A 23,511-nucleotide genomic window follows, 5' to 3' on the forward strand; every position below is an offset into this window, starting at 1 on the left:
CCACTCCGATGGCCTTGTGAACCCAGCCCCTTATTCTTTCCTTGAGCCAATCATATTTTACTCCCATTCACACTTTTGAATGGGAAAGCCTCTGCTATGCACTCCCACTGATAGGAAAGCACTTCCAGACCCACACAAACATGCACGCAGCCTTGTAGTTTAGGAGGGTCCAGACCGCAGCATGAACTTTGTGCTGTTAAAAGTTGCCATTGAAATATGCAGTAGCCATTGAAATATTGTTCTTCTATTGGTGCTGTGACAAAGAGTAGAGGAGGGCGTGGGTCCCTGCTCAGTGTGGGGCTGACGGACCAATGCTTCGCTTCAACAGAGTCAGTGTGCAGAAATAATGTCCATTAGACTTGGTCAATCACGCCCCTAGCTTTGTGAAATATGGTCCCTTCAGTCATTTCATAATATCAGTCCTATACCTCCAGTCCATCCATCATCGCTGTGAAAGACGTCTGACTCTGAATGCACTATTTATGATTCATAATTTAATTAATGGAGACTCACGCAGCGACATAGAGCTGAGAAAGCTGAGCAGACTGGATTATGATCGGCCTTAAGGTTTCATTACTAAAAAAGGGTTCATGTGATGTCACAGCATTGCAAAGGGCCAGATGTGTGAGATTGGAATAAGGGCATGATTATATGTATTATGATCATTTTATGTATTTTAGGATAATTGCAGTATATGCACGTGAATGCCCCCGTAACCCCTAACTCGGGCACTAGTCAAAGTACTGTAGTTTAGTTTGCAGGTTCTGGCCACATACACACCTGAAATTGAGATGAAGTAGTACAAATATATCAGGGTAAGGCTAAGTGGATACACAGATTGGAGTAGAGGGGCAAAAACAAACAAACAAACAAACAAAAAACTATTAAAAATATTAATCACGATTTTCCATTCAATAAAATTTGTTCTTATTAAAAAGAAATAATTGGCATTTTCTTAACTTAAACTAGTCAGGATCTTTATCAATGCTATTTAACCCAAAAATAGTCTAATATATTCCCTTGATATCTTAACTCTGCGCAAAACCAAATGATCATAATGAGATTAAAAGCCCATCATTACCAATTTGAATCAACTGAATCTTGATTCATTTGATCATTTTAAGTATTGTACATTGAAAAATACTAATGCACTACCTTTTCTATAGTTAAGTTCCTTCCATATCCTAGGATCCAAATAAACTTCTTAGTAAAAGTAGAGGTGTGTGGTGGTGGTTTCAGGTTCTCTTGACCACCAATGACGTTGGAAAAGAACAGACATTTCATTTCAGTGAGTGCTTGGACCTTTTACTATGACGGTAACTCACTCCTCTCAAACAATGAGCAGGCTGTTGTGTCACGAGGGTCTCCCATGGGTGCTTCGAGACTTCAGGTGTCCCAGAGTAAAGACTTTAATACTTTTAAACCTGTTTTTCAAACTTTCGTCTAAATCTTGGTGCAGTTTGCTGGACAAAGTGCATTGACAGAGATTGTGTTACATCTGCAGTGCTTTTGTGGTGTGAGGAACATTATTTAGGGCAGAGTCTAGACTCTTTTCAAAGGGCTAGCTCCTGCTATTGTCACCACTGCAACCATAGCTAACCAGTCAAAGGAGCTTATTCACAACCTTTCTTTTAACACAGGTTGCAATAATACCGGTGAGGAGTCGGCAGTAAATAAGGACAGCTTGAGTGAACAGACTAGATTAGATTGCACTGGGACATCTGCTTAGTGAAGCCAGCACTTTCTCTGGGAAAGGAAGTCCTCTACATGCGCCTTAGGGCCATTGTCTTTCATGCATTCAAAGTTGTGGTTTCTTCTCCATCCACACCCTGCATTGAGCGCTCAACATCACTACGACCACTGTTATGTTACTGTACACCTGCTACTATTGTGCATTTTAATTTGTCATCTCCGCTTTGATGGTTTGCTAAAACCCATATCATAAGATCTATATTGTGTCTTTTAAAGCAGGACAAAACACTTTTTCATATTTAATGCACTTGTACAAATATGTCTGTGGATTTAGGAGCTGTTTCATAGGATACCAGGAAATGTTTAACCCCTATTGTAAAGAGACAAAAGATGTGTTTTAATCCTGCTGTGAGAGGCAGGCGGAGGGGGCGGGGCGTGAATTGGAGGGAGGGGAGAGGGGAGAGGGTTGAGGGGAGGGGGTGTGTCACAGGGGCTGGTGCTGCTGCTGGTGTAGTGATTTTGTGAGGGAACCTACGCCTCCATTTACTGTCATTCACTCAGAGCAGAAACATCAGGAATTTACTGGCAAAGGATTATGACTGGACTAAACTGGACTAAGCCTATAGCCAGCCTGTTCTGAAAGGAGTAAACATCTGATGGTGGAAATCTTATTCAGAAGGTGATGTGTCATATTTGTTTTTTGTTTTGTTTTTGAATTTAAGATGCTCTGGACATCACCTCTTGTTGAGAGATTGACTGTGACCCAGTGGTTCATAGGCTGGTGGCTGAGTTGTGTGGTTATTCATTATTAAGATCTAAAAATGGTTACAGAAAAACTTTATCATACTGATTTAAAAAGTTTTAAGGTCTAATTACTGTGTATCATCTTTTGTGTTTCCCTATGTCATTGCTTGTTGAATGGGAAATCAAGATGTACTTGTAGATATCATATTTTTTAATTGGTATGAGGCCTCATTAGTTTTTACATTTGAATATAACATAGCATTTACTTCATGGTGTTATTTGGTATTTTGTTTGTTCTTTTTTTTAAATAAATTTTATTTCTAACATTTCCATGACATCACATTTTAGACCATTTTCAAATCCACTGCTGATCGCAGAAAACACGTTCTTAGCATGTCTATTACTCAGACCCTGATGAACATACAGTAGATGGTGGGAATGACACGTCCTTGGGCTAATTATTTCTCCTGTTTGTCGTTAACAGTGCTGCACTCACAGAGCGTCTCTCATTAGACCTAAATGTGCCTGGTCCCCGTCCCCTGTCACCGAGGGAGCACTTCCCTTCACAACAAAGCCAGCACCAGCGCTCATTAGCTGTACCTAACATTATGCAAACAGCCTGACATCTCACTTTGGCTACCATCCTGTGACTTTTACACACATGAGTTCTATTTGTGTTAGCCGCACATTTAAAGCACTGTTCAAAGGTTTAGTGAGCAGTGAGGAATCCTGTTAAAAAATAGATTCTTGTTTGTCTGCATTCACACCAAAATGTATTAACAATCCTTTCCAAATCTCATGACAATTTTAAATATGAGATGAAATTTGGAGATGGAGAAAATATCCACCAAAAGTAAGGGTTTGGTTGGCAATATTTATCAAAATTCCATATTATCACAAGAATTAAAGCCACAATTAGAATTTTAACACTATATTCCTCAAACCTATTAAGCATTTACCCCTGAATGAGATAATATTTGAGAGTTTAGTCCAGGCCTGGGCACCAAATCACTGCAATGTATCACCAGTGCCTTGGTGTAGTGTTTTGCAGTGTCTACTTTGTTTTTGTACATTGATCCTTGTCTTTGTCAGTAGATCTTCTGAAGAGTAAGATGTTCAGACTTGTTCAAATGCAGGACTTACAGGGCTTTTCCAGAGCGTGACACAGTTTACATTTGTGCTTTGCTCGAGGCCGTCTCTTAATGACTGTTTACATGCTCGTCAGGAATTAACTGGTTTACTATAATTGCTAAATCTCTTCCGTCGTCTGGTGAAAGCTTTTTGGGATTCAAAGAGACATTATTATCTTCTGTGTTGTTGTGGCAAATGAATTGCTATATTTACACGTTTGGTTTGAAGTCGTTAGAAAGTCTCTGACAAGAAAATGGTTTAAATGGTTTGTTATTTATCCTAACAATAGTAAACATTGCAAAGCCTCCATTGTTCCGTCCTTTTACTTTTCCATTTGTGCCATAAACATTTTAAAAAGCTTTGGACAAAAAAATATATTTATGTGCAAAAGACCACACAATTGATGAAGAAACTGCATTTTTATTGCACTTTAGGCTCGCCTCAGCCAAGCCACGGACTGCTAACATAATAAACACAAAAACAATATTGTTCCAGTGAGATATTGTGTAATTTTGGACAGAAATGTCTGTTATCCACAAATGGTTTTACTGTGACAACAACTGTGGTTGATTTTTTTATTTATATTTTTTTCTGTGGTTTCACTTTTTTTTCTCACACATAAATTAAAACGTGATAATTATACAGTATTTATTTAAACCCTCTTTGCGATTAGTCACACCTCAGTGAAATGCACAGTTCTTCATAACAGCAGGTCAGAGGTGTATGGATGCTGCTACTTGGGATAGAGACATCTTACAGGGATCTGGAGCACCCAGTGTGTGTCTTCTCTCTGGGTGTTTCGTTGACTTGTTTGCAGCCTGCTGTTCACATCTCCTCTGAGTCTGACCCCTCTTATCGCCATGGCAGCTGAGCCGGACCGGGCAGCGTGGCGTCCTGTGACAGTGGTGGTGGGTGGGTGGTGGGGCACCGGCTCGATGTCATGGAGGGAGGTCTTCTTTTGATGGGATCAGCCTTGAGCGCTTTCAAACAGGATGCTGAAAGGTCACTCAGCACTTGTGTTTTATTCATGGGGCTAAGCTGTAATCAGGAGCTTTGAGTGAATGTACAGTACAACATATGGGGCCTGGCCTGTGAGCTGGGAGGGCGACCTGTGTTATGGAAATAAAGTAGTGACATAGCTGGACTACAGGTGTTATAATAATGCACTGTTTTTATATAGCTCTTTTTACTGTAACTCAAAGACGCTTCACTATAAAGTAACACTAAAAAAAGGACAGGACAGAGTAAATAAGTAGAGAGGAAGCAGTCGTGTGTGGAGGTTATTGGCTATGAGTGTTAAAGTGAGTTTTGAGCTGCTTTTGAATCTGAGTTTCTGATATGAGGTGGGCGAGAGTGAGTGTTAGAAATATAGAGTTCGAGGGACATGGGAATGCATAAACAAATGCACTTTTTATTCATGAAAAAATTGCTTTACGTATTAAGGTAAATCAGAGCAGCGATGCTCATACCACTCACTGACAGAAGCATGTGTGGCCCAAAGAGGCTTCATTGAACATAACAGAGGTACTCATGATATGTGGGTAAAGAGTGGGGAGAGACATTCATCAAAACCAGGATTCAAACTCTCAACCCCAGGCATTGATCTGCAGTGTAGTGTAGACCACTAGACTATCGTTCAGCACATAAATTACTTTTTTGGACACATTTCATTATCTTGAAATTGAAAATGCCATAACTAAATGGCAAAAGAAGTTGACTCGGCCCACACTAGAAAGTAAATTCTACTTTGATCAAAACATAACCTTTTCTGAAATCATGAATACTCTGAACAGATAATCCGTACAAGTCTGTTTGCTTTATGTTCACAGCAGTGGGCATTTTCCAGTGTAATCTTCTGCAACAGTTGTGTTTTGTAACATCTTTACCTTGATTGGAGTAAAATGGAATAGCTCACAGCACAGGAGGATGAAGGAGGTTGATGAAGTCTATAGAGAAAATAATGAAAAATGCTTTTGTGTTGTCAGAGAAGAGTGAATGTCAACACATAATTGTGCCTGTGTCCTGAAGCAGAAAGCAAAGTTGGCACAGGCTTTCTCAGTGGGGCTCCCAGACTTTTATTTAGAGCTCCACGGTAACGTCGATAAGCTTTTGCTACAAGTAAATTGGATTGGCTTCTTCAATCATTTTGTCCATTGATTTGAGTAGGTGTGTCTGTCTAGACTGTTTGAGGAGGCTGAAATGTAGGGCAGAGAAGGTGAAGGCAGGATATATGCACTTACCTCTAGTTCTTTAGCTTATGTCTTGTACATGGTGACTTCAAATTGCAGTGAAATCGACCAAGTTCTTTGAAAATAACTGCATAGGATTTTCAGCGTTGATCAGTCGTAACACGCAGACAGAGACAGAATAGCAACAAATGCCAGCATTAAAAGGGACAGAGTCTTAAATTGCCATGCAGGACAGCCAATAGAGAAACAGGTCATCCTAGTCTCATATGTTAAAAGATGAATTCTTGAGGTAGCTATTAGTTGTGTCTAAGCTCAATTATTTAATATGACATTTGATTGTTTTTGATAAAGAAAATTATTAAAGGGCACATCTTATGCTATTTTTTCTGCTATAATGTTGTTTCCTCATCAAAAACATACCGGGAGTTGTGTTTTGTTTCATTCACACATTTAACACATAAACCCTGCATATTTAGGTTGTGTTCTTCTCTCAAACAGAAAGCACTCTGTTCCACCCTGTGATTTCATGTGGTAATATAGGAAGTACTCCACTGTGTGTTTAAACTCTTTACACCTTCACTAGGATAATTTGGATGATTTCAGACCTGGAATTGCCCATCTCAACTGTGTAGCTGTAACTTAAAAACTACCACAACATGATATCACAGGGTGGAACAAAGCATTTTGAGTACTGGAGATGTAGACAGACCAATAATAAAGGATTACTAAAAGATATGTGGAAGAAACAAAACACAACTCCAGGTATGTTTTTGATGATGTAACATTATAACTTAGCTAAAAGCTCACAAGAGTCGGTTTTGAGTAATATATGACCTTTTAAAACTATTTTCTTACCTTTCTTTCAGATCAAAGAGAATCAGAACAGAGAAGTGACTGCTGGGACAGGGGTTTTTCGGGTAAGTCGGAAACATTTTTGAATACATTTTTTCCAAACACTTCGGTGCCAGCATGATTCCTACTGCGACCTTCCGGCTCTGTGGAATCAAGCCTCTTGTTCTTCTCAAAGACACCCCCCCCCCCCAGACCAGCTCACACAAATGCCAGTCTGTTCGTTAGGCTGGCAAGTGTCTCCAGTCTAAATATGTCCATGTCTTAATGTGCCAAAGCATTAATACAAAAACACTGTGTACAGCTGACAGACACCTAAATGACTATCTTTGTGGTTTGTTCTGGTTTCATTCTGGATAGCTCTTCTCTGATGCTCTGTTCATGATGTAACCAGAAGGGAAATACTCCAATGGCTCCATGAATATAGTCAAAATTACCTTATAAAATACCCAATGGGAATAACTAACTATAAACTTCAATTTTTTTCAGTTTGAGTTTTGGACATTTGAAATAGTTGGAAATTTGAGGTATTTGGTCATTACAGTTTTCTTAGTACAAAATAAATTTCTGGCCAGACTTTCTATATTTGCTCAAACTACATGGCTCCGTGTCTGTGGATGTCGTGGCTCAGCACGACTCAAACACAACAGGACAAAAAAAAACTTCAAACTGACTTTCAACACACAGAAAAACGCCTGTAATATTATACTGTAGAAATGAAAGAGGATTATACATAGGATCTTGCAATAAAATAGGACTTTACAATAGATTCTGTGTTCAATTCAACTTAAATTAAGGGACTTTCCTCAGCCTCTCCCCCTATTGGCCAGTTTCTTTAAGGCTCTGAGTGAGTGACAGATGGATTTAACCAGATAGATATAAGTATACTCTCAGGAGGAGCGGCTGACTTTAGTTCTATCTTAAAGTCTGTGTGTAGAAATAAGTTTACCTGAATCGTGATTAATTATTTGGCATAACCACCTCCACTTCTTTTGCAAAGTGTATTTTTGTCTTGCTATTTGTTTGGCAAAGCACTCTGGAAATGCCAACCCAGTCAAACTTTAGTAAAAGAATTGTTTGGTAACCTACTTTTTCATCATTCCCCACTGCCCCGATGTTCTGACAGTCTGCGACAATACTTAAAAATCACATAATGGTACTTAACGAGTGTAATTGAGTATAGTTCTGTCCCGTTATTGGTTTGTGATTTGTAGTAATGGACCAGGCTAAGGTAATGGCTGCTAATAAAGAGCTAAGCATGTGATCCTTGGATGCATTTAAGTCCAGAAGATTGACTTTGCACTCACGCCAGGTTTAAAAGATGACCATTATTCTGCCTCAGCCCCTTGTTGTGTGTGTGTGCATGTGTGTGTGTGTGTGTGTGTGTGTGTGTGTGTGTGTGATGGAAGCGTGTCCCGGTGTGGTGTAGGTTTAAGGCAGAGTGAGGAGTGCCCAGTGTCCGGTCGAGTGTGAAGCAGCCCAATCCAGGAGGAGGCCTGGACTACAGCTCAGAGGAGACAAAAGGGTCTGATAGGTCACTGCTCGTGCTACTGATACAAGGGCTGCACAGTGTTTTGCAGTAGAATCAAAACCGCTTTTCGAGTTGATGCAAAAATCTGCACAAACCTAAATATCCTTGTATCCTTGTAACTGTTTAGACCCTTAAAACATCTTCTGACATGCATGAGATTCTTGTATTAATTTATCAGTTCATATATCAGTCATCTCTCAAATGTGAATGCCCTGGAGATGAGGGTGAGTAATCTGATTATAAATTGAGATTATTTTGCTTAACTCAGGATTAAATGCAGTGATCTACATTCTGATTTCACAGTGTTGACATGGATTTTTTTTGGTTTGAAGACTTTATTTTGTTGCAATTATGAATGGATAAAAGGAGGTGAAGAGCGAGGAGAGACATTCTGCAAATGTCTTTTTCAATTTTACATTACATCACAGGGTTTTCTAACACCACATAGTACTTTTACCACAGCCTTCTCCACACTCTCTCCTCTGCCTGTATACAGTATATGACTTTGTTTATGACTGCAATTCCACTTGTCGTGTGTGTGGGTCTCTGCTCCTGCTCTGAAGCTCTGGGGCTGAGTCCACACTTTTGAATGGTGGTCTGTCTCATGGAGAGCCATACTCAGGAGCTGGGTTTCATGTGGACACAGTGAGGCGTGAAGGGTCTTTGTCATCCACAGCAGTATTCAGGTCCCTGGCTTCAATAGAGGCCACAGCGGTCTGGGTTAGCTGCACAGAGCTGTCTCTCTTTCAGCGGCTCCTCTCACGTGCACTATTATTGTTTATGTGTGGGAGCTGAGGATGAAGAGCTAAAATTAGCCAACCAGAACTTTTCCACCCACAAATGGCATTGATATTGTTGCTTGTGTTAATACAGCCATTGAGACTTCAGGTCAAAATAAGGATTACATAACACTGCTTAAGTGTGTTTGAGAAGAACACATGGGATTGAAAGTTGAATGAATGGTTCTATGACCAAGAACAAGTGAACAGCTTTGTTAGCTGTTGTGCATTTCTACCTTATATTTGTTTTTGTGGTAGTCCCTTTGATTTCCTTTTAATTTACCACTCATTTTTTATCCTGAGCTTTAGTGTTGTGTTCCAGTTACATATTTCTCTGTTATTCATAAACACCAGAAGTGTGTTTGTAAGATGCAGTGAACTTTTTTGGCTCATGTTTTTCCTGAAAGCACATATTACACTGCAACATTTGGGACTGTGAAGGCACAGATGAGGAGCGGAGCTGAAACATCCCCACTGTTACTCTCGGGCCCCCGGGCTGCTCCCAGCGCTGTATGTTTCAGATGAACACGCTGAGATATTTCTGAGGTGTCTCTTTGATAGCAGCTCCACATCCCTCTGCTGGTCCTTTGTGTCAACACTCCTGTCTGCACTTGTAAAGTCTTAGCACTGCGGTGTGTGAGAGGGGAGTAGATGTGTGCTCTTGGTCTCTGTGGGTGTGTGACTACGGTGATCCAGATCTACTGTCAGGGAGATGGACATGAATAAACAAACAGCAGAATAGAAGAAGACACTGTGGCTTGGAGGCCTGTTCTGAGGGGCTCTGTACCTCCTTGAGATCAGCAGAGAGGGGCTTCACGCTCAGCTGACTTTTAAACTGCAGCCCAGAGCCAGAGACACTTCTATAAATCTTGCTTCACTTTTTTGCTTTTTTCTTTTAAGGCTGAGCTCTGCTGGAAGTCCTAAGTGAGCAATTATCCAGTGCTGTCCTAAGAATTCTGGTGATCTGTCCTATCATATCCATTAGATGAGTAACATAACATAAAACACATTTGAAAGCAGTTGATACAGTTTATTTTTATGAGGGGAAGTACTGTTTATAAAACATAGTAATACATATATTAAAACAAATTACAAAATCATTTTGACAAATCCAGAATCTTGAGGCACATTTCTCATATTAGAAAACCACTACCACTTTAAAACCCTTCAAAATCCCAGTTATCAAAATGTGAGAGCCTTTTAACACAGCAGAGGACTTCAGGTGCTGTGACTGGGGGGGAAACGGTCCTTGCTCCATTATGAATGTGTTGAGTGGATCGGTGAAAGAAGAGGATTTATGTGTGTGTGGTGAAGGTCGTGATCCAAGGCCACCTCTATCTTCTCATCAATATAAGGCCTGCTCACTGGGGCTGGGCCTTGAATATGAATGGATACATTGCAATGTAACCCCTCACTCACCTGCACCTGAAGCCATCTAATGAGAAATGGTCACCTTCTTAATATATGACGTGAATCCCAAAGGTGTCACTTATCTATTATTTTAAAGGGCTTATCTTATGCCAATTTCTGATCTATGTTATGATGTCAGCACAAACATACTTGGAGTTGCGTTTTGTTTTATTTACACATGTTTTACACAGAAACCGTGCAAATTTAGGGTTTAGAGTTCTTCTCTCAAATAGAAAATGCTCTATTCCACCTTGGAATGTCACATAGTAATAAAGGAAGAGCTCCATTGTTTTTTTGAAACTCCATACACCTTCACTAGAATCATTTGGATAAATTCTTTTTCTTTTCTGAATTAATGATAAATGGTCATTGGTAACTTGAAAACTACTGCTACATGACATCACAAGGTGGAAAAGAGCATTTTGAGCTTTGGAGATGTAAGCAGACTAATAAATGGTTACTCAAACATGTGCAAATGAAACAACACACAATTCCAAATATGTTTTTGATGACCATTGATGAACATTTTGTCTATATATGGGACCTTTGTGAAAAAATGCATAGCACTCTCAGATGGCCTATGTCCAAAAGCTTTTTTATTTTTAAATAACATTTCGGCCTTCAAAAAAAGCCTTCATCAAATATTTTTTCTTGCTTTGGACCACAGTACACTGTGTTTGTATTGTTGTCCAAAGCAAGAAAAAATATCTGGCGAAGGTTTTTATTGCCAATTTTTCCCCATATTTCTTCTAATATGGGACCTTTAATTACAGTAATGCAGTAGAAGTCAGTACAGCAAGAGCTTCTCCATATTCACAAAGAAATTGCTATACTGAAGAATTTCATATTAGTAATTTTGAACCAAGGGTTAACGATGCATATTCTTCAATTGTGAAATTGGGTTTTTAGAAGGAGCAGTAACTTTGAATAACAACACAGATGGCAATATAAAACCAGTCCTTTGGCAGAGGTCTTTAAGTTCTCCTAAGTACTTTTTTCTTGTCATTCTTCCTTGCTGTTATCACAAGTTGAATACACCTTATTTGCTCAAACCCTTAAAAACCCTTTATAAATACTGTAGAATACCTAAAGTGTATCTCTTTTGTACGCTCCCCTTTGTTTCACCTCATTACACCTTTAGAGTCATCTCAGGGTGTGTCTGTTACACTTCCTCTGCCACAATTACTGTTTCTGCACCTGCAATTGACTTGATGATAGAACAAACGGAGATGGCTGTGGATTGCTGGCACGCCACTACAGGAACAGTGAGTAACAATAATAAGTACTTCCTCCTGTCACCAGGATTGAATAAATGATAAAACAGAAATGAAGAAAACAGGATGCACTGATAAAATATTCCCTTCTTATGGTCTCTTGTGCACCTGGGGCTCTTCTGTTGAACATGCTGAAACATCACATTGACAAAAGGCTAATCAAAACTGTCATCTTCATACACAGTGGCAAGCATCTGCTGCCATATTTCATATTATAGTTCATTTGTTTGACAGTTGCTTTTTTAACGGCACCCAAGTTTTTCTCCTCTCTATCATTGTGTACAAACCAAAACAAAAACAATGTTGATTTATTTTATCTTATATCCAGTTTTCAGAATGATGAAAAATTAGCTTAGTTGTCATATCAATGAAACCAAATATCTCTTAAAATGGGCAAAAGTCCTCAAAATGTCGCTGATTACATTAGTAGGGGTGGGTTAGTTGCTAAGGAATCTGTAACTCCAACCTATGTATTTTAAATAATTTGGATAAACTGTATAGTGTATTTTGCCTGCCAAAATATAATAATATATATCGCTGCATTTTTATACAGAGGGTATAAAAATAGAGACGTGACACCCTCTGCCACGTCTCGAGCCAGAACCAAACATGACCCTGCAATCAGATTTGTTTCTTTCAGAAGCACATATAAACAAGTTCAAATTTCTCAGAGTTTCTGAGGGTTCTCAGATTAACAGTTTAGTGTTTTGCTCAATGAGTCTGCAGAAATCTGCAATGTTTTTCAGCCCCTTGTGATATTTTTTCCTTTCTTTTTTCCTCATAGGCATCCATATTTGTTTTGATATGGACTGACTGATCATGCGTGTTCCTGATTGGCTAATCCACCTGTCAATCACTCCCATCTGAATTCTGGGAGATTCACTGGTGACAAGACACACAAATCTTTAGTATTGAAGTGTGTATTCTGGATGTGTTTAGAGAAATGTGTGTAGATAGACAAGTTAGTTATTGTATTGCAAGTTCATCCCAAAACACAATAGATGATACTTTTTGGTTGTAATTTATCTGTTCTGTTAAATCATAAAGCCACACTAAATTAGGGTGATGGCGGGTGTTGGAGCTAGATGGTCTGTTTTGACTATCTGTAAACAGTATCCATCAGTAGACAAATTTCAGTATCTGTTCTCAGTCCTGATACCTTTGGAAGCATGTTGCAGAGGGAATACAGATGTATGTCCACAAACATTACACACGGCACATCTCTGGCCATTGTCCCTAGAGAGTAGTCACATGACTGGTCACATGACTGGTCCATCCCTGCAGCGTGCCCTTGGAGCAGCGACCTTTCCTGTTCCTCCTCGGAGCGTTGATACAGATAAAGAATTCCCCACAATACATCTCACTATTATCCTTATACTCAGCAGATGTAAGAGATGCATTATGGGAGTACACACGCAGGACGGCGGAGGCGGGAGGAAGTCTGAGCGCGCTGTTAGTGTTTCCTCCAGATTCACTATTTGACAAATGAAGGCTGATGGGGCACTTCTTATCATTGCCATTATTTCAGATGGAGCCAAATGAGCGATATAGGAAAAGCTTTGAAGAAGTCCAGGCCAGAACAGATGCCCTCCAAACTCTTGAGACAGCTAATATGGTCTTTGCAAAGTTGTTGTCAATGGAGCAAAAAAAAACCCACATCTTTTTATTTAAAATTATTTGTACAGTTTCTATTAAACGATTTTCCAAAACAGAATGCTAAATGTTCCTCAGACCTTTTTTAGCACTTATATTATGCTTATTACTAAATTCATATTCAAATTTAGTGAATTTAGGGCTCTCTTTTTTAAACACCTTCTGTAATTTGATAAAAACAGAACTGTTCAAATAATGTTTGTTCAATTAACTGCCATGACTATCACATATGATATCAGAAAGGTTTTGTCTGGTTTGACACATTTGGAAGGTTAACTTGCTCTTTTTGCCATTATCTTTTGCTAGTTCCAGGTCTGGATTAACGTTAATGATTTTGTCAGGAGGACCATCAACATCCAGCTGTGAAAAATGGTTTTGGTTGGTTTTATCTGATATACTTTTGGACTGAATTGCATATAAAACCTTGTAGAGGATGCTGTGTAATCTATGTCTTTTTGCCAAACAACTACATGCGAAGTTGACTGGATGAATCACTCACAGCGATTTGCAATAAACTATTTGTTTCTAGTTACATCTATCATCCAAACCAAACTTTCTGTGAACCTCAAATTTGTAAGGGTTAACTTTTGCATGTGTTGTTTTCTTCAACTTTTAAAAGTGTGTGATTTGATTTTCTCACACTTTTGAAAGGGGCTATTGTCTCTGTCCGGTGTGTCTGAAATTGGATGGTGAGTCCTTTTGGGAGCCAGTGGAGGGGAAATGATTTGTATTCACCTGCCGTATCTGAATGGGGCCGAGGAGGGGCTGAGAGAGCTGGAGAGGTTTACTGCCACATAGAGCCCCTTTATCTAGTAATGGATTGGCCTGACATTCACACACATTGTACTGTGGTGCGTCTATCCATCAATAAGTACTATACCTTACAAAACCAATGGCGGGCTGTTAAACAGATGTCTTTGGGGATGACTCTGGCGTGACACAACAGGTGACACAGTGGAAAAACAAAATTGCTGAAAAAGTAACTTGGCTTTATAATAAAGTGAACATTTGTCTCACTTTTTAAGTTGCTGCTTCTAGGAGTGCCCTTTTTGTGTTTTATTTATTTTGGTATGAGTTAAGTTTTTCCCCCCATGCATTTACCTAGGTTGGCAATGTTTAGTATTGGCACGGTACACCAAGCAACAAAGAAACCACTTCTCATTGTGGCTTGTTGGGCTGTGGCAGCTGGATGTTGTATTACTCAATACGATACTCAAATTTCAAACTCAAATTTGATACAAAGGAAAATGCTTGACACTTGATACCAATTTCAGTAACACAATGATGTTAAAAACATGTTTAAAAATGCTGTTTCGAAAATAATAATAATTACTATTATTAATAATAATAATAATGTAATTTTCAACACAAAACAATTGTAGTTTGCCAAGTGGACTTACAGTTCTGATAGAGATGCAAACCTCTGTTCTATCCTGTATCTGTCTACAGTACTCTGTCTATTCTATTTTTGGGCAATTTATTGTAACTGTTTATACCATTCCATTCCCACTGCTTCAAGCCAGTACCATCATTTGAAAATGGCTTCTGAAATTGAAAAAAGAGTCTGACCACCGATGAAATTTTCTCTACATTGAATCACTCCTGGATGAATGAGGGACTACACCATCACACTATCTATACCATTTTTTTTTTTTTTTTTTTTTTTTTTACAACCCAAGTGGAATGGCTGAGAGAACATTAACATACACTGCTCAGAGACTGTTAGAAGAAGCTGATTTAAATCTAAACCGCAGTATCTCCTTATTTTTCTGCTTTGCACGCCTGGAGAAATAAATGGACAGCTTTATTCCATATGTGAATACTCTTCTTACAAACACCCAACATATGTCTAGTGCATCTTGTCCCTGTGCACTCTCACAAATTAATTACCTTCTCTTCCATTTTGCTTTTTTTCTCGCCATTTTCTCCCTCTTTTTGGCACAGCGGGGCATTCTTCAACCACATCCACAAAGGAGACAAAGATGGAGCTTGGACAGGCCATAATGAGCACCTCCTCTTACAGTGTTGGACATAGGGGCGGCTGTACTGGGGGAAGACTGGGTAGACAATGCTGGGTCTAGAGCCGTCCTAAAGCTCTCTTTGATTGAGGATCCTGGCTTGCGGTCTTCTCTGACAGGCTATGATTGTGGACTTCAGTGGGAGCTGTGAATTTGACCTTTGACATTCGCAGGTGGGGTGAAGTGGACTTTTGTTACCGTGGATATAAAGGTGAGGCGCAATAACAAACCAGAGATTCACCTGCTCACTTTCTCAGAGCGGACCACCGATTGTTCCATTGTATGGGCTTTGTTTATCAGATTTTGCTGGACTATATGACACAAAGAAGCACTGATAGCTTTAAATGACCATCTCTGGCTGCGTGCCCGCCTGCTACATCAGCACAGTTTAGCTCAATATGCTATAGGCCATTTACTGGAAAATACAGGGGTGTTTCTAGAAAGGGCTGGTTGAATTTGTTGTTGATTGTGGCAGTGTGATGCAGCACTCACAAATGTAGAAGTAGTGATACCAATCTAGTACATAACATTCAGTTTTACAATTGAACCAACAGACTATTATGTAAGAGAAACACAGCATTTTCATAATAGGACAAAAATTAGGTCAAAGGTAGGGATATGATCTTTTTCTTTGCTTACTGACATTCGTCATTTAGCCAAATGCGTTGAGGTTTAAAGTACTTTTTGAATGTTACAGGAAATTTTTGTAAGAGTCCAAGAAAGTAATTTATATTTTAACCATAGACTGTATATATAAATGGGCATAGCTTGCGGCCATGTTCCAAATAGGAAGTGAGCTTTGGAGCACTTCCAGCTCCAATGACTCCAACTTCAATTCATTTTGTATTGAGAAAACGTCACCCCTCTCTCCGTAACTGCTACTGTCAGGCTCTTCATTTTGATCTTAAAATGTTCATGTTAATCCACTCTACATGATTTTGGTGTTTGTATTTTGCTTTTTTGTCTGTACATCAATTTCTTTTCCTAATAACACTCCCTTAGTACAATTCTTTATACAGGTTATGGTTTTAACACATATATCTTTCCACAGTTCATCTAAAACTTGTCCGGTGTGGGATTCCTGAATTTAAGGTGAATTAAGATGTCTGAGTCAATTTTCCAATTCCAATGCTATTTCTCAGTGTGAACATTGCATAACACTGGCTTTATATTCAGGACTACTTTAAAATGTATGTATCCAGTTCACGATCCACCACCTGTTATATTCAAAGTGATGCAGAACAAAATTGGCACTTCCTCTCCACCTTTTCCCATAGACATTCATTGTTGCGCTCTCAGCTCAAAGTCAATTCCACATATTGGCTTCATCTTGAGAGGTCCTTCACGTGTCGAGTAAGCCATCCGGTCTGGACACGGAGGCATACTGAGACACTAATCATAGCTCCATTGTTGAGCCCCAAAGGATGCTGGGAGGTTTTGGGGGCAGAGCAGATGTCAGGCGTACTGTCTCTTAAGAGGTTGCTTATGAGATGACAAATGGGCCTGGCTTTACCCTTTTTCATATGTCTCTGTTTGATGAAAGGGTTTGACATTTTTGGTCCGGATTGAGACTCCAGTACACCAGGGCATTGCTATGGTTACACAGTGCTCTTTGTGTCAGGCTCTTCAGAGGTGCGCTTGGTTTTCCTATATTTAGACACATTCAAGTTTAAGTACTATCCTCTGTGTTTATGCCTAATGTTTTCATCCTTTCTCACAGGTTGTAGTGGAATACAAAATGCAGGTTGTGATGTTTGTAGAGGATTTTAAGAGTCCTTTAGTTATTCAGAAAGCCATGTATTTTCTCGCTCGCCTGCGTTTGGCCTTGATAATGAACCTCTGCTCAGCATATGAATAGGCTTGGCCATAACACACTCATGCAGTAGGAGGGGTGCTCTCCAGGCTCATTCTCTCTGTGACCCAGGGACCTCACAAACAAAATGCAAATGAGGAGAAAGTAACTGTCTATAATATACATCCATTGGTTTTTCTGGTGAGATTGGAGTCTTTCCTTAAGTGCATGGGGTTTAGCTAAAGGCTTAGCTAAAGTAAATGTGAAGTTCAGATCCAGAGTCACTCATTTACAACCAGAGCTGCTTCACATGAGCCCATTTTAATTAAAGCTTTCATGAAGGTCCCTGCTCATTTTCCATCACTGTGTATATATAATATATACCAGGATAGTGCAGGAAAGGTATAACAAATATTAATGAATGTCCATATATAATGACTGTATATTCTTTCTCTGTTTTGGCCAGTTGTTAAATATAGTCTAGGTAGAGCCAACCAAATTGTTATTCCAATCCAGTGTTTGGAGTAAATTATATATCTCCAAGAAGCAGAGCCGCTCAGGTCTGATTTGTAGAGAGGCAAGTCTGTTTCCTAGTAAGAATGATACTTCTTAGTGATTAAAAATCCTGTGTAATAGGAAATTGAATGCAAGACAGATAAGTTCAATGCCATACTGTCACATTACAGGCAAAGGGGACCCCCACCAGAAAAAGTACATAGTGCACTTTTTAAGATAAACAAGAAAACAATAATATAAAACAAGTTCTCTTATTCTCCTCCAGTGTGAATACACTCAGTGCATACTTTGAAGTCTCTTTTCAATACTGCAGAAACTAGTCACGTAAAATGATTTACAAGTCAGAGGCCAAGTGTAATTTAAATAATGTAAAAACAGCCCTATCATTGCTAGTTGCTACCCAAATGTTATTAAAAATAACTATGTGATGGACTTGAAATCTCACAGTTGCCTGCTTTAGTATGCGGCTCACACCTCCAGCCTTATTTAAGTAGTGCTGAAGATGAGATGAAAGCAAACAGTGCTTTGCTCTGATTCAGGTTGTCTGTAGGGGGATTTCCTCTTGAAGCCGCCGTCCTGTCTGTAAATGCACTGTGCGTGCTAAAGAGCGGCCCCTTCACTCATTACCCCCAGAGCACAGGAGACAGGCAAATCCCACACTCCTCTGGCCCACATCTGAAGCCCTCTCAATGCTCATGGACGCTGCCCTGTCAAAGAGGAGGAGCTTACAAATTGGAGGACATGTCGAATTAGTTGCAGACGTCAATTAGCGTGAAGAGGTGTGGAACCATTCTGCATTCAAGAAATGTGAAAAGTGTTGCCAATGGAAATTATTGTATACCAAATTCAAAATAAGTTAACTATAAAATTGTAATTAAATCACCCAATGATTCCCATTTGTGAGTCCCATTCAACAATTTTTTAAATTAAAGCTCCACGGTGCAACTTTTTTGGTAGAGGATCCACCACCTGCTTGATTCCATGTAAATGTTAATGTTTTTCCCTGGAATGTTCTACAGGATACCATTCAATTCATCTATCTCCATGGATATAAGCAGGCAACATGATAAGGCAAAGTAACAGGCCAGATCTGTGGAGAAGTGGGCCCGTTCATAATAATAATGCACATGATAATGAAATAAATGCACCTGTAATTGAATAAATGCAAGATATATTTGTTTAATGTCATACCATGGAACATCCCAGGCAAAAATAGTATCATCTCCATGGAGACGAGCGGATGGCAGACTCTCCATCACAAAAGTTGCACAGTGCACCTTTATGGGTTGTTACAATTTCCTAGTGATCAGTTTGTTGCTTGGAAAAGACAAGCATAAACAAGTTTGGGGAGGGGTATCAAAACAACTGGAAGATACATTTGTTAGTTATTAATTAGTGTGAGTTATTAGTTTAGCAATAAGAGACACATTTCAAAGTCCATTATTGTACTATTATTTTTTATGCTGAGATATGAAAACTTACTTGTGTTTATTCATTTGATTAGCATGATCTCTATCACTACCTGAGGACCAGCAAATCGTAAGTTTTAGTTTTGCATTTTTTTGTTCTTGTGTCACAACCTGCGTGTAAACAACAAACAACTTTTAAAATGTTCAAAATTTGGGTGGACAGAGAAGATAAAAGACAGTGGCGTGTTTTTTGAGGCTCTGCTGAACAACAGAACCGTGATTCATATGTTAACCACCCCAATTATTTGCATACGTCCAATTATAAAAGCTAATGAGCAGATTATATGAAACGCCTGCTGCTGACGCCGGCTGTAGCCTTTCTATTGTGATCCTGGGAGGCCGCTGAAGGGGGACAGTGAAAGGCCAGATTCACAATATACAGTAGGATACACATAGAGAATTTTTTTGTTACAAAGACTGAAACTTTAGCTGTTTTAAAGACGCACTATGTAACTTTTCTGGTGAATGGTCCAACAGCTTCTTGTCCTCATGGATTTGCTTTGCCTGCAATGTTTGTTGTTAAAGCTATGTTATTAAACTATATCTACCTTGCATTTATTCAATTTGAAAGCATGTATTGTTACTATAAGTGGATTCACCTCTCCACAGATCTGACCTGTTAGTTGGCCTTATAGTGCCATCTGTTTGCCCCCATGAAGATACAGAAGTTTAGCAATGTACAGTAGAATATTCCAGGCAAAACAATTACATTTTCATGGACACAAGCAAGTGATCCACCATCAGAAAAGTTACATAATGCATCTTTAAAAAAGGTTCAAAATCTTTGGTTGGGTTTTACATTTCTAGGAATGCAATAAAAACAACACTGTGTTTAATATTTTCAATAACTAGATTCAAATGTCTTTTCTGAATTCAAATCTCGTGAGTACAAATTCACACGAGGCACAGTTTGCAGCATCATTACCACTATAAAGCTTCCATTATGTGCTTTTATTTCATATCGTCTCTAACCGTCTTCAGAAATTACACTATTTTAACATTCACTTCCTACTTTCAAGCTGCATACGCTTTTCGCTGTAGCCTCATTTTGACCCATGTGTGAAGATCCCTGCTGCTTTATTAAGGCTGCGCTGAAACCCACAATCCTCAGATCACATTGACTATCAATAGCTCTGTTAATTAGGATGCTTGGAGTGGGAAATATCAAACTGTACTGGGATTTCTTCAGTAAGTTGACATTTATGGCATTATATATGAATTTGAGATGAGTCGATTGTGAGTAATTTGGGGCCCACATTCTAAAACATGCTTACTAAAGTACTCGTTAGTTTAAATAAAGTAAAGTTATATTAAGAAGTCTGGGTGAATAAAAGTGGTACTGACCTCAAAAAGAAGTTGTAGCTTCGCTGTAGTAGAAAACTCAAAAGATCAAATGATCATGATCTTTACTTTGGTCGATCTTGATTGGTTAATCTTTAATTAGGGCTAAGTAACAATAGTAAATAACAGTTACAATAAGAAAGTAAGGTTGGATCTCGTACCAGTACAGTGCAAAATAATGTTGTGTAATTGGTACAAAAAATATTTAAAAAAATTTGCAGATTTCATATACTTTAATTTATTAAGTCCGAGACCTAGACCTTAGTCCTTAGTCCTAAACAGTCCTAGTTACAGTTGCAGGAATCATTGTAACTGTAGTAGCAGGTGTTGCCTTGTTGAAGTAAAAGTTTCTAGCAGTAGTTCACACTTTATATAGGACACTGTATTAGCAAGTATTTTAGTAGGTATACGCTGTAATTGTAGCAGTACTAGTGCTATAGCCACTAGTTCTTTTTCCACCTATATCGTTCTTGTTTCCCTATAGACTGCTATTCATTCTAACTGCAGAGTCTTGGTGCCCCGGTCAGCTCCATCTGTGCTCACACTTGTTCCTCCCTTCACTCTCTCTTTAAGCTCCTGTTTTGGAGCATGTTTGGCCTGGTTGTGTAACTCACTGCATGTGTACTTCTGTGACATGTGCACAAAACCAATTAGTTTTGGGATCCTGAAGTAGCTGACCACGGGAAATGACAATGGAGGGATTGAAGAGGCCGTCTCAGTGAGAGCCTGGACAGCTCAATGCAATTCTCACTCAAAGAGAGAGGGTTTTCTTCACACATGAAATGAACTATGAATGGTAACTCCTGACTCAAGGTGGTCCTATGTCTCTACAGACAGTAATTACCTGTTTTTCCCTCATTAATTTAATTGGGCTGGTCTTAGTAATATGATATCAGGAGTTTTTGTGGTTTTGTTGGTTTATTAGTACTTTTGTTAGTGTCTAGATTTTATTTTGGTGCATGGAAAGAATTCTGCACCATTGTGACAAGGTAAGATTCGATGCAACCACTAGGGATTAATAATAAGGAAAAGTGGCATAATAAAGACTTTAAATATGAATTGTGTTGCTTTTGGTCCTCGATGTCCATGGGTTTCAGTTTCCTGTTATATGCAACATTTTTCAAGACCTTTTCCCATTCAAAACATATGACATTTTATTTTTGCATTGTTAATTAGTATGGTGATGGTCCTAGATTCTCATCATTCTGAAATCCATGAATGCTTCTATTGTATACACACAAGGTCATCCACCTTGTAGTTGTAGTTATCATTTCTTCAAAGTATTAAAACTTGATCTAGATTTTGTTATAATGTCTTACCATCCTGCACAGTACTCTCTAATGTTACAGTAAAAACAGCAGGCTAGATGGCTGCCATTTATAGAAAGAACAAGTGTCTCTCCTTGGCCCGTCAGTTGTTAAGGAGCGCCTGTGTCTCCTGCAGATTGTATCATCGGTCTGACAGATTTTGGCGCGGCTGACTCCAAACACAAGCTTGTCTTTATCTTGGCCTCAGCAGTCTTCAGTCGTGAGCGTTATTGACTCTGGCTCTTTCTGTTCGCTCAGCACAACATTCACAGAAGGTTTTACAATACTGATGGATGTGCTCGGATTACATCTCTACAGCCATATAACCCGAATAAAACCTGAGATTTTGGTCTTGCTATATATTATTGTACAAGAGATAGTAGGGCTGGAGGATTAACCACATTTTAATCAACATGGTTTAAGGCTGAGTCATTACTAATTGTCAATGATATGCTTGTGTTTTTTTTAACTGAGAGATTTATAGTCAATACTCAATAAAAGTAGTAAGTAGTAAAAGTAAAAGTAAGTAGTTTTTTTGGAGGAGAGTTCAGACTTGAAAAATGTGGCTATTTTTTGTGTTAAATAGCACAAATTAAAAGTGTCTTATTTATATTAATTAAATCAATACTGAAAAACATTTTATATTACAAAATTAAATTGAAAATTCAAAAATTCATCAATATGATGAAAAATATTGTAATTTCATGTCATGTCACCCTGGTCTAATTGCTACTAAGTTACTGAAAAGGTTTGGCAGAGAGGCAAAGACATGTGCAACTATGACAAAAACAATAATGATTAAAATGAAAAATGGCAAACAACAAAATGAAAAAAGTTTTTCACAGTTTCGTAGAGTCATTTCTACACAGAGCATTTCCATTTGAAATTCATATTAGTTTGACATTTGGTCAAAGTTGAATAATTTTAGTCTGAACTCTACATTATAATGACTGTTTGGCAGAATCTTAAGTTGCATTTCCTCCTTTTAAGAGCCACACTTGAGTCTACACTGAGGCCCTTATGTCACAGGCTGCAGGAGGTTGGCCGTGTATCAGTGCTTCTTGGCGGGATAATTATAGCACACATGCTAACAGACACACTAACACACATACATACACTCACACATTGACACACAACCACACACAAATGGGCTGACCAGCCAGAGCTGGGCTGCAACACCTCATTACACTGGGAAATGAATCCTGGATGAAGTCTTGGCTCTACTCCAGATCTGAATCTCTGCTTTTCTCTGGGAGTCACCATAAATTTATAATGGAACCATTTTCTCACTCGCTGTCGCCATTTTTCCTTTTGTCATTAGCCTTTACTGTGCTATGCAGGTTGGGCTTTATCATGATTGGGACAGTTTGCAATTTTATTGTAATTGGACTGGCATAAAACTTAAAACCTTGTTACAGTCTGAGGTTATTTGACAGTTGGCTTACAGTAGATTTACTGAGCGTATACTCTCCATTAAAGGTGCTCTATAAAACTTTTCTGATAGTGTCCCATCATCTTGCTTTGTCTGGAATGTTCCACATTATAGTATTAAACTTATCTACATTTTAAATACATAAGACAAACATGCATTCTTACTGTGAGCGGAGTCGCCTGTCCACAGATCTGACCTGTAACTTTGCTTGGTGGTTTCAAATGCATGCCTCCATGGAGCAAGTTTAAGAACTGACTATGGAAAACTCAAAGCAAAGCAATAACATCTTCATGAAGACAAGCAAATGGCTGACCCTCTGTCAGGATTATTCTGTTTACGTTAACATGTTTACACACCTCTTTATTCTGTCAGAAGAAACACAGC

At 38.8% G+C, this 23,511-nt stretch overlaps 1 protein-coding gene across 1 annotated transcript in view; it reads left to right on the forward strand.

The window, feature by feature from the left end:
- The window catches only part of LOC110169292 (neuronal cell adhesion molecule-like), a 71,674-nt gene that overhangs the window by 25,192 nt on the left and 22,971 nt on the right, over positions 1-23,511 (forward strand). Inside the window, exon 2 of the mRNA XM_055155620.1 lies at positions 6,623-6,673. The gene's annotated coding sequence lies outside the window, so the exon portion shown is untranslated. The remainder of the gene's footprint in view (positions 1-6,622; positions 6,674-23,511) is intronic.

The sequence above is a fragment of the Boleophthalmus pectinirostris genome, unplaced genomic scaffold, assembly GCF_026225935.1.
Source record: "Boleophthalmus pectinirostris isolate CB_2022bp ecotype Guang Dong unplaced genomic scaffold, ASM2622593v1 HiC_scaffold_2, whole genome shotgun sequence".
Taxonomy (NCBI): domain Eukaryota; kingdom Metazoa; phylum Chordata; class Actinopteri; order Gobiiformes; family Gobiidae; genus Boleophthalmus; species Boleophthalmus pectinirostris.